Source organism: Colletes latitarsis, unplaced genomic scaffold (genome assembly GCF_051014445.1).
Source record: "Colletes latitarsis isolate SP2378_abdomen unplaced genomic scaffold, iyColLati1 scaffold0007, whole genome shotgun sequence".
In the NCBI taxonomy this organism is placed as follows: Eukaryota; Metazoa; Arthropoda; class Insecta; order Hymenoptera; family Colletidae; genus Colletes; species Colletes latitarsis.
Window position 1 is genome coordinate 32,470,462 of NW_027488367.1, and position 11,451 is coordinate 32,481,912.

Sequence of the window (11,451 nt, forward strand, 5' to 3'; positions counted from 1 at the left end):
GTGGACTGTATGTGAGAACGTTCCCTTTAAATCAGGAAACGTTTGATTGCAGATTTGGGGGACGAGAATCGATCTCGATTTTTCCTGACTGCTGATTTTCGACTGTCGCAGGAGAGGTTAACAGAGGGAGGTTGTAAGGCTCCAACTATTGGCCTGCTCCTCGGCCGTTTGCCGTCCTCGTAATGCGTACGTGCACTGTGTGGTGCAGCACCTTTACAACGCATGCAGCGACTGATAATTATAGTGCGTACACCACGGCGCTATACTGAGCGGTTCTACACACAGTGTCCGTACACACTGGCGTTGATTGAACTGCGCTCTAGCTGGTCGCCGGATGCCGGAACTCAAAGATTGTCCCGAACGCCGACTGGAGGACGGCAAGACCACCCAGGGTATGCACGCCACGAAGGCCCCTAAGGGTGGGTTTGCACCGTTCGACAGTCGAGAGAGGGTCGAGATTCAAATTCGAAACCTCGGACACGACCTCTGATTGCAGCGATACGTGTCTGATTTCAGACTGGCGTGGACTATAGCCACCGTTGAATAGAAATTTCGTATTATAACTCACGAAATTTTACAGTCGCTTTGATCTGGTCGAAACCCGACCTGATCTATATCGATTTATAGCGAGTTGCGAAAGGAATCACGGGAAGGGATTGATTCACAATCCGTCCTCGTATTCGATTCCTTTCCTCGTTTGCGATTTTCTAGTTTAAATTGGAAACGGGTTACGGAAGAAGTCACGGTAAAGGATTGTTTTTACAATCCGTTCTCGCATGGAGTCCTTCCTATTCCACGTCTAGAATTTATTCAAAAAGTTCGAGTAACTCGTAACTATTCGAGAACAACAGAATGTCCGAGGAGCGGGGTCGTATGCCCATGTGCTCCCTGCCGGTTCCAGATTAAGAGTGACGGACGAGCACGGACAGTCAAAATATTCGCTCGAAGCGTGAAACTTCCGTAGAGCGGCGCTGTAAACGTTTCTTGAGTCCGTCTTTGTCTAATACAAAATTGTCGTTCCTTCTCTAGACACGCGCGTCGAAACTTACGTTTCGAAATTGAGCGTTACGTGGTCGATCGCGTGAGGTCTCGAGAAAAACCCGAGAGCGGCTGTTTTTCTATCCCGTACTCTTTTCGCGTAGCGGACACGACGACCGAGGTACCTCTGGTCTTACGTACGCCGAAAAAACAATACCGGGTGACGAATTTTATTTTACTCGAAAATACGTCGAATTAACGTGATATTTAAACAATGCTAGTAAGCAAGCGGCAAGCTACGAAGCAAGCAGTATCCTAGTAAGCATGCAGTGAGATAGTAAGCGAGCAGTGAGCCAGTAAGCGAGCAGGAATGTAGTAAGGAAGCAGTATGCTAGTAAACAGCAAGTGAGCTAGTTAGAGACAAGTAAGCTGGTATGTAAGCAGCATGCAAGTAAGTAAGCAGTGAGCTAGTAAGCGAGGAGGAAGTTAGAAAGCATGCAGGAAGGTAGTATGCAAGCAGAGAGTTAGTAAGCAAGCAGTGAGCTAGTAAGCGAGGAGGAAGCTTGTAAGGAAGCAGTATGTTAGTAGCAAAACAGTAAGCTAGTAAGCAAGCAGGAAGCTTGTAAGGAAGTATTCGGCTAGTAAGAAAGCAGTAGGTTAGTAAGAAAGTAGCAAGTCGGTAAGCAAGCAGTGAGCTAGTGAGGAAGCATTTAGTTAGTAACAAAGCAGCAAGCTAGTAAGCAAGCAGTAAGCAGGTAAGCACTGAGTAAGGTAGTAAGCAAGCAGTAAGCTAGTAAACAAGCAGTAAGCTTGTAAGCAAGCAGCAAGCTAGTAAGCAAGCAGTGAGCTAGAAAGCAAGCAGCAGTCTAGTAAGAAAGCAGTAAGCTATTAACAAAGCAATAAGTTAGTAAGAAAACGGTCATCTCGTAAGCAAGCAGTAAGCTAGAAAGAAAGCAGCAAGCTAATAACAAAGCAGGAGGTTAGTAAGGAAGCAGTATGCTTGTAAGTAAGAAGGAAGCTAGAAGCAAGCAGCAAGCTTCTAAGCAAGCAGCAAGCTAGTAAGCAAGCAGTAAGCTAGTAAACAAGCATTAAGCTTGTAAGCAACCAGCAAGCTAGTAAGCAAGCAGTGAGCTAGAAAGCAAGCAGCAGGCCCGTAAGAAAGCAGTAAGCTATTAACAAAGCAGTAAGTTAGTAAGAAAACGGTCATCTCGTAAGCAAGCAGCAAGCTAGTCAGCAAGCAGTTAGCTATTGATCAAGCAGCTGGCTAGTAAGGAAGCAGTATGCCAGTTAGCAAGCAGTAAGCTAGTAAGCAAGCAGTAAGCTTGTAAGCAGGCAGTAAGCTGGTACGCAACCATCACCGAGGGTCTTGACCCCCGGCTGCTGGAGGGTGTGGTCAATACCATCTTCCCAATTGGGGAGAGGGGACCGCGTCCTCCGGCGGCGGCGGCTGTCCCAGTGGAGTGGACGGCCGAGCTGGGGGTCACGCAGGAGGAGCTGGCAGCGGCCATCAGACGGCTCGGGGTTCGTAACACGGCCCCGGGTCCGGATGTTGTGCCCGGCCGGGTTTGGGTCTTGACCCAGGGCGTCCTTGGGGCCGACCTCAGGCGGTTGTTCGACCGCTGCCTGAGGGACGGGCGATTCCCCCCCAGTTGGAAGGTGGCGAGGATGGTCCTCCTCCGGAAGGAGGGTCGGCCCGCGGAGTCTCCCTCCGCATACCGGCCCAATTTGTCTCCTCGACGAGGTGGGCAAGCTCTTCGAGCGTGTGATTGCTGCCCGCCTCGTCGAGCACCTGTCGCGGGGTGATCCCGGTCTGGCCGACTGCCAGTTCGGTTTCCGGGGGGGCCGATCGACTATCGACGCGATAGGTCGTGTGAGGGCCCTCTCGGAGGCGGCCGTCTCCCGGGGAGGGGTGGCATTGGCAATATCCTTGGATATTGCCAATGCCTTTAACACCCTCCCCTGGGAAGAGATAAGGAGGGGACTCGAATATCATCGAGTCCCCCCTTGTCTCAGGGCGGTCGTCGGGGATTATCTCCGCGGCAGGTGGATCGAGTATCCGGGCCGGGATGGTGATATGCGGAGGGAGGTGTACTGCGGTGTTCCGCAGGGGTCGGTCCTCGGGCCACTCCTGTGGAACATCGCGTACGACTCGGTGTTGCGGGCCGGCCTCCCCGACGGCGTCAGCACGGTGTGTTATGCGGATGACACACTGGTGCTGGCCGTCGGGGCGCACTGGGGGAGGGCCATGCGTCGCGCGGAGGAGGGGTCGCAACGCGTCGTCGACCGGATCAGGGGGATGGGGATGACGGTGGCGGTCCATAAGACCGAGGTGATTGCGTTTCATTCACCTCGGCAGGATCCGCCACCCCCTCTGATTCGGGTGGGTGGGGCTGACATCGAGGTGAAGCCCCAGATCAGGTATCTGGGGCTGATCCTCGATAGCCACTGGCGTTTCGAGAAGCATTTCCGCTGCCTGGTCCCCCGGTTGCAAAGGATGGTTGCGGCTCTGGGCCGGATCCTGCCCAACCTGGGGGGCCCGGCGGGCCGAGTTCGTCGCCTCTATGTGGCAATGGTCCAGTCGGTGGCCCTATACGGGGCCCCCGTCTGGGCGGACGACCTGGCTGCCTCCCGGCGCAGCATGACTATGCTGCGTCGGGTGCAGAGGCGCATGGCGCTCAGGGTCGTCCGCGGGTATCGGACCATGTCACATGAGGCGGCGACGGTTCTAGCGGGGATGCCGCCCATGGACCTGCTCGCGCGGTCGCACGCGGTGATGTACCGGCACCGCGTCGACCGTCGCGCGGGGGTGAGGGCGGTCCCGGGCGGGCAGGAACCTGCTTGGGGCGATTTGAAGCGCCAGGCCCGGCAGTCCGTGTTGCTCGCGTGGCAGGAGCGGCTGGCTCTGCCAACCGCGGGGCACCGGACTGTCGGGGCTATTCGGCCACTCCTGAAGGAGTGGCTGGACAGAGGCCATGGCAGCCTCACCTACCGGCTGGCACAGGTATTTTCCGGGCATGGCAGCTTCGGAAGATACCTGTGCCGGATAGGGAAGGAGCCGACGGCGCGTTGCTGCCACTGCGACGCTGAGCAGGACACGGTGGATCATACCCTGGAGGTATGCCCCGCGTGGGAGGGGGAGCGCCGTGTCCTGGTCGGCGTCGTCGGGCGGGATGTCTCGCTGCCGGGCGTGGTGCGCGCCATGCTCAGCAGCGAGGAGAAGTGGAGGGCCGTGGCCTCCTTCTGCGAGAACGTAATGTTGCAGAAGGAGGCCGCGGGGAGGGAGCGCGAGCTTCAGCGGCGTGCTGAAGCTCGCGCCCGTGCGGTGGCCCGAGGTCGTCGCCCGGTCGCGAGGCGTCGCGGGCGGCCGCCTCGGCGTGGCGGATGACCTAGGCTGGGAGGGGGGTCCTGAGGGGACCCTCCTCCCGCCAGGCGGCGCCGGGTCGGACCGGTTGGGGGTAGGAGTGCCTCCCCCTACCGGTCCGACGCAAGGGGAGGCACCCTCGGCGTTCTGGTGCGGCCATGAACGCCCGGCCGCCGAGGGGTGGAAACGTGGTCGCGGGCGGTTGCGAGTTGGGGCTCGCAGCCGCCACTAAACGCGGCCCCGGGACGGATAGCGGCGGGATGGAGTGGCCCCGTCCCGCCGCTATGAGGCAGTGTGTCTACTGGGGGGACCGATTGTCCCCCTGGGGGATGGGTGCGAAAGCGCGGGCACGGGGAGGATACTGGAAGAATGCTTCGAGCGATTCCCGGTATCCTCCCAAAGCGTGCCGAAGGATCACCGTGGGGTTTTTAGTGGGTAGGTCCCGCGCCTGTCGTTGTACGGGCGCGGGGAATCCCACACACCCCTCCCACCACTCCCCAAGGAGGTGGGCGGGAGTCTTTCGAAGATTTTCCCCACGACAAAAAAAAAAAAAAAAAAAAAAAAAAAAAAAAAAAAAAAAAGTCAGTGAGTGAGCAGGTAGCTAGTAAGGGTGCTGAGTGCTAGTAAGCAAGCAGTAAGCTAGTAAGCAAGCAGTATGCTGGTAAGCAAGCAGGAAGCTAGTAAGGAAGCAGTAAGCTAGTAACCTAGCGGTAAGCTTGTAAGCAAGCGATATGCTAGTAAGCAAGCAGTAAGCATGTAAGCCAGCAGTGAGCTGGTAAGCAAGCAGTTAGCTTGTAAGAAAGCAGTAAGTTAGTAAGAAATCAGTATGCTAATAAGCCAGCAGTAAGCCAGAAAGCATGCTGCAGGCTAGTAATCAAGCAGTATGCCCGAAAGCAAGCAGCAAGCGAGTAAGCAAGCAGTGAACTAGTCAGCCAGCAGCGAGCTAGAAAGCAAGCAGTAAGCTAATCAGAAAGCTGCTAGCTAGTAAGAAAGCAGCATGCTAGGAAGGAAGTAGTAAGCTAGTAAGCAAGCAGTATGATAGTAAGTAAGCAGCGGGCTAGTAAGCAAGCAGTAAGCGTGTAGGCAAGGTGTAAGCTAATAAGCAAGCAGTAAGCTAGTAAGCAAGCGGGAGGCTAGTAAGAAAGCAGTTAGCTAGTAAGCAAGCTGTTAGCTAGTAAGCATGCAGTAAGCTAGATACCAAGCAGTCAGCACGTATGCAATCTGTGATCTATTAAGCTAGCAGGAAGCTAGTAAGTAAGCAGCATGCTAGTAAGCAAGCTGGTAACTAGTAGGAATGCTGTATGCAAGTAGGCAAGCAGTATTGCTAGAAAGCACGCAGCCAGCTGGTAAGCAAGCAGTGAGCTAGTGAGCGAGGAGGAAGCAGTATGCTAGTTAGCATGCAGTAAGCTAGTTAGAAACATGTAAGCATGTAAGCATGCAACAGGCTAGTAAGCAGCCAATTAGCTTGTAAGCAAGCAGTAAGTTAGTAAGAAATCAGTATGCTAATAAGCCAGCAGTAAGCCAGAAAGCATGCTGCAGGCTAGTAATCAAGCAGTATGCCCGAAAGCAAGCAGCAAGCGAGTAAGCAAGCAGTGAGCTAGTCAGCCAGCAGCGAGCTAGAAAGCAAGCAGTAAGCTAATCAGAAAGCTGCTAGCTAGTAAGAAAGCAGCATGCTAGGAAGGAAGTAGTAAGCTAGTAAGCAAGCAGTATGATAGTAAGCAAGCAGCGGGCTAGTAAGCAAGCAGTAAGCGTGTAGGCAAGGTGTAAGCTAATAAGCAAGCAGTAAGCTAGTAAGCAAGCGGGAGGCTAGTAAGAAAGCAGTTAGCTAGTAAGCAAGCTGTTAGCTAGTAAGCATGCAGTAAGCTAGATACCAAGCAGTCAGCACGTATGCAATCTGTGATCTATTAAGCTAGCAGGAAGCTAGTAAGTAAGCAGCATGCTAGTAAGCAAGCTGGTAACTAGTAGGAATGCTGTATGCAAGTAGGCAAGCAGTATTGCTAGAAAGCACGCAGCCAGCTGGTAAGCAAGCAGTGAGCTAGTGAGCGAGGAGGAAGCAGTATGCTAGTTAGCATGCAGTAAGCTAGTTAGAAACATGTAAGCATGTAAGCATGCAACAGGCTAGTAAGCAGCCAATTAGCTTGTAAGCAAGCAGTAAGTTAGTAAGAAATCAGTATGCTAATAAGCCAGCAGTAAGCCAGAAAGCATGCTGCAGGCTAGTAATCAAGCAGTATGCCCGAAAGCAAGCAGCAAGCGAGTAAGCAAGCAGTGAGCTAGTCAGCCAGCAGCGAGCTAGAAAGCAAGCAGTAAGCTAATCAGAAAGCTGCTAGCTAGTAAGAAAGCAGCATGCTAGGAAGGAAGTAGTAAGCTAGTAAGCAAGCAGTATGATAGTAAGCAAGCAGCGGGCTAGTAAGCAAGCAGTAAGCGTGTAGGCAAGGTGTAAGCTAATAAGCAAGCAGTAAGCTAGTAAGCAAGCGGGAGGCTACTAAGAAAGCAGTTAGCTAGTAAGCAAGCTGTTAGCTAGTAAGCATGCAGTAAGCTAGATACCAAGCAGTCAGCACGTATGCAATCTGTGATCTATTAAGCTAGCAGGAAGCTAGTAAGTAAGCAGCATGCTAGTAAGCAAGCTGGTAACTAGTAGGAATGCTGTATGCAAGTAGGCAAGCAGTATTGCTAGAAAGCACGCAGCCAGCTGGTATGCTAGTTAGGCAGCCAGTATGCTAGTTAGCATGCAGTAAGCTAGTTAGAAACATGTAAGCATGTAAGCATGCAACAGGCTAGTAAGCAGCCAATTAGCTTGTAAGCAAGCAGTAAGCTAGTATGCAAGCAGTGAGCTAGTAAGCGAGCAGTAAGCTAGTAGGCAAGCAGGAAGCTTGTAAGAAAGCTAATAGCTAGTAAGGAGGTAGTAAGATTGTAAGCAAGCAGTCAGCTTGTAAGAAAGCAGCGAGACAGTGAGTGAGGAGGAAGCTAGTAGGCAAGCAGCTGGCTAGTAAGGAAGCAGTATGCTACTAAGCAAGTAGTAAGCTAGTAAGCAAGGTGTGAGCTAATAAGCTAGGAGTAAGATGGTAAGGTAGCAGTATGCTAGAAGGCAAACAGTAAGCTAGGAAGCAAGCAGCAAGTTAGTAAGCAAGAAGTAAGCTAGAAAGTAAGCAGCAGGCTAGTAAGGAAGCATTTATCTATTAAATAATGTAGGGAACCGTGCCGGCAAAATTATCCAAATTTAAATATTAAAAACGCGTATAAATTTCTGCCGAACAACGAATCGTTCGTTGTCCGGCACGAGCAACAAAAAACCGTCAACACGCGGCGAGCGAACGGCCGACCAGCTGATGGGTGAACAACCGAAAAGCGAGAAAACAATAACGAGGAAAAGAGAAAGACTAAAAGTTCGGCAACCGCGAACGTATGTGTGCATGTGTTAAACTACATAAATACGAGTGTTAGAAACTAAGGGTTCTAACCGGGGTCCGGACGAGGGAAATACTAGGGAGAGTGATTGATAAGTTTTTTATTTTGTAATTTTCGCTTGTCGCTTTGCGACAAGCCTTTTATTTAATTTTAACAAAAAAATGAAAAAAAATAAAAAATATAAATTACAAAAAGAGAGAATTTGTTTATAATCCAGCCGGGGGTGGAGATTCACCGTTGTTGCCCCGGTTGGGATGGACCTTGGTTGCTGTAACAAAGGTTTGTTCAGATTAAATACGTGCGTACACGTATCGTAAACACGCTCGTCAGCTGTTCGCCTCGCTCTCCTAGCGACCAGCGGTGCGCTGGGAGGGGGGAATCAGCTGTCGTTTAACGTGAATCAGTGGACTGTAAATTTGTACTTGTACGCTGATAATTATTTATTGAAATTATCAGCGATACTTTTGCCCTGAACAGAAGAGAATTCACTCGTATCTGTCGGGGGCGACTTAGCCACGGACGGGTCACCAAATGGAGGTCGTAAAGCTCCAAATGGGTGGATCCCGTGAGCACGCTCTCCGTGCGGGTGACGTAGGAACGTCGTGCGAGGAGATTTCCTGCGACACTGTAAAATTACTGCACGGCGACCGTTTCTACCGGGGACCGTGACAGTAAAGTGTCCTTTGCAAAAAATCCCTCGCGGGTCCAACCGCACTATAAAGCCTACCCGGCGACCGTGTTGCACGGGGACCGTATTTGGTAAGCGGCGTGACGGAAGGTGAGGCGACCTTGAACCCGAACTCCTCCGTAGGGTGTACGGTCGACTCGTACACCGACGGGTTTTTGGAGAGGGTTTTTTGGCGACCTTTGCACGAAGAGCACTACACGAGGCGGTACCGATTCAACGGTATGACCTTTGGGAGGCTCCAAAGCCGTATAGCTTTAAAGGGATTCTGGGTGGGTGCACCCTGAGTCCCTTACGTCGCGGTCGCGGCAACGACTGCAACGTACAATCCTTCCTAGCGAAGGCGGTCGCGCCACGCGCTGCGTGTATTACGACCTCCCTTTTGTCGCAGGTAGATTGTCCTGGGAAACTCTAACCGCAGCAACGGAGAGAATTCTTTTTTGTACAAGTCCGAATATTATGTGCGAGTCCGTACTTGAGGAGCGAGATCTTCTGGGATCCGCTCCCGTTGGCAGTCGGCTCGTGAATAATTACGAATATCGTCGCGGATCGACAGACGAAGACTCGGTCGCGCCTTGTCGTCACGACGCGGCGCTGCCGAATTCAGCTGTCGATCTCTTTTCAATATATCATACGGTTCTCTCTCTCGACGCTGACGTCACGATACCGTTTAAACCGGTGTGAATCGAATCTTCGCGTGAGGTCGGCGTACAAAAACACGTAAACGGCCGCGGTTTTAAATCGTCCGAACGTTCAACGAACCTGACGAACGCTTAACCTTCCGCAGTGTCACGTACACAAACGGATACGGGAATCGCAGCCGAGAATTTAATGTTTTCAGACTAACGCGATTTTAAATAATTTTTTAACATATTTAAACAACGAGCAAGCCGCGAGGGATAGGGTAGAAATTGTTGAGCGTGTCGAGAGACAAAGAATAAAAAGAGTGTGAATATAGTATCTGATAAATCGATTAATCTTGTAACTAAACCACCGCTGCCCAAAAAAAAAATCCTACAAATTGGGGGCTCAGCCGGGATTGACAGTAGCAATAGCGGCCGAAGGTTAGTAAAATCGGTTTATTAGGGATTAGTGAGTTTCAGTTTAAGAAGTGAAGAGAGGAAATATATCTTAAAAAATGAATCCAAACGATCTAACTGTGGTCGAACTAAAAGATAGACCGAGGGAACTGGGATATTCTAGTTCAGGAACTAAAACAGAATTAGTTCGACGATTGCGGGAGGCAGATCTATCAGGATCAATTACCCTAGACCTTCCAAGGACACGCGGTGCCATAGACGACACTGAAAACGCATGTGCTGCGGAGGCACGTGCTATCGAAACGGTGGTTCCGAATGATTTAAAAGAAGACGATGGTAAGCGAAGCAGAGAATCACTCGAACGAGAGTTAGAATTGGTTCGACGAGAATTAGAATTGCTGAGATCCCTTCGCGGTACAAACATTCCGAATGAAAGGCCACAGTTTGAGAGCGCAGTGAGAACACCGGTATTTATCGATAACGGACCGCGAGTGAACGTTGCAACGGTGGCAGATTTGCTGAGCATCTACAAAGGAGAAGTGGGTGAATATGAAAATTGGGAGAAACAGCTGCATATGATATGCAGAAACTATGAACTGGATGCTCGTCAAGTGAAGACGTTAATCAGTATGCAACTCAAGGGGAAGGCTCTCGAATGGTTCTACTCGAGACCCGAACACATCGAAATGAGTGTCGAAGAATTGTTGATAGAGCTCAGAGGGATGTATCATCATCGACAGAACCGAATAGCACTCCGAAGGGCATTCGAAGAACGAGTATGGAGGCGGAACGAAACCTTCCATGAATATGTCCACGAAAAGGTAATAATGGGAAATAAAGTACCGATAGCAGAAGACGAGCTTGTTGATTACCTTATCGATGGTATACCTGATGTAAATCTAAGGGATCAGGCACGAATTCATAAATTCCGCACAAAAACCGATCTGCTCGAAGCATTTGAGCAGATAAGTCTACGAGATAGAAGCCAGAGCAACACGGTTCAGAAGGCGAGATTTGGAAGCAGCGGATACAAGCGACCATCGACCACGAGGAACGAGATGACCGAGAGGACCGAGAGGAGGCAGGATTTCCGAGGCACGAGACGTTTCTGCTACAACTGCGGTTCACCAGAGCACATGAGTGATAAGTGTCCGACGAAAAACGAGGGCGCTAAGTGCTTCAGGTGCCAAGAACGGGGACATATCGCGGTGCAATGTCCCAAAGCGCGGGACACAGCAGCGGTGAACGATGTAGCGTCTCAGGTAACACAAAAAAAATGTATAAAAGATGTTGAGATAAACGGTTATCATATCGAAGCACTGATTGACACTGGGAGCGATTTTTGTTTAATGCGTGCTGATCAGTACATACAGTTAGGAGCTCCGCGATTACAGCCTAAAGAGGTCAAGTTCACAGGAGTAGGCTCTACGAATACGACATTAGGCGAATTTTACGGAAAACTAACCGTCGACGGCAACTCCTATACGGTCCTCATACGCGTAGTTTCAGATTCACTAATGAGTCATCAATTGATTATAGGAACAGATTTTCTTGAAACTGTTGAGCTCCGCCTAAGGAACGGTAATATTTCCATCAGTCCCTCCGATAAAACAGTCGTTAACGATTTACCGGAGATATATCAAATAAATATAGTAGAAGAGACGAAAGAGAAAGCCGATGTTTCGCACATCCCCGCCGAACATCAACGGGTAATAGAAAATTTGGTCGAAAATTACGAACCCGCGAAAACTAAAGAGATCGGTGTCCAAATGTCAATCGTGCTTAAGGATGATGAACCTATTTTTCAAAGAGCGAGGCGATTATCGCCTTCAGAGCGAGACATTGTTAATGAGCAGATACAGGAATGGTTGGACGAAGGCATAGTTCAACCCTCACTATCAGAATACGCAAGCCCGATAGTCCTAGTTAAGAAAAAGAACGGTTCCATTAGATTATGCGTAAATTACAGACTCGTAAATAAA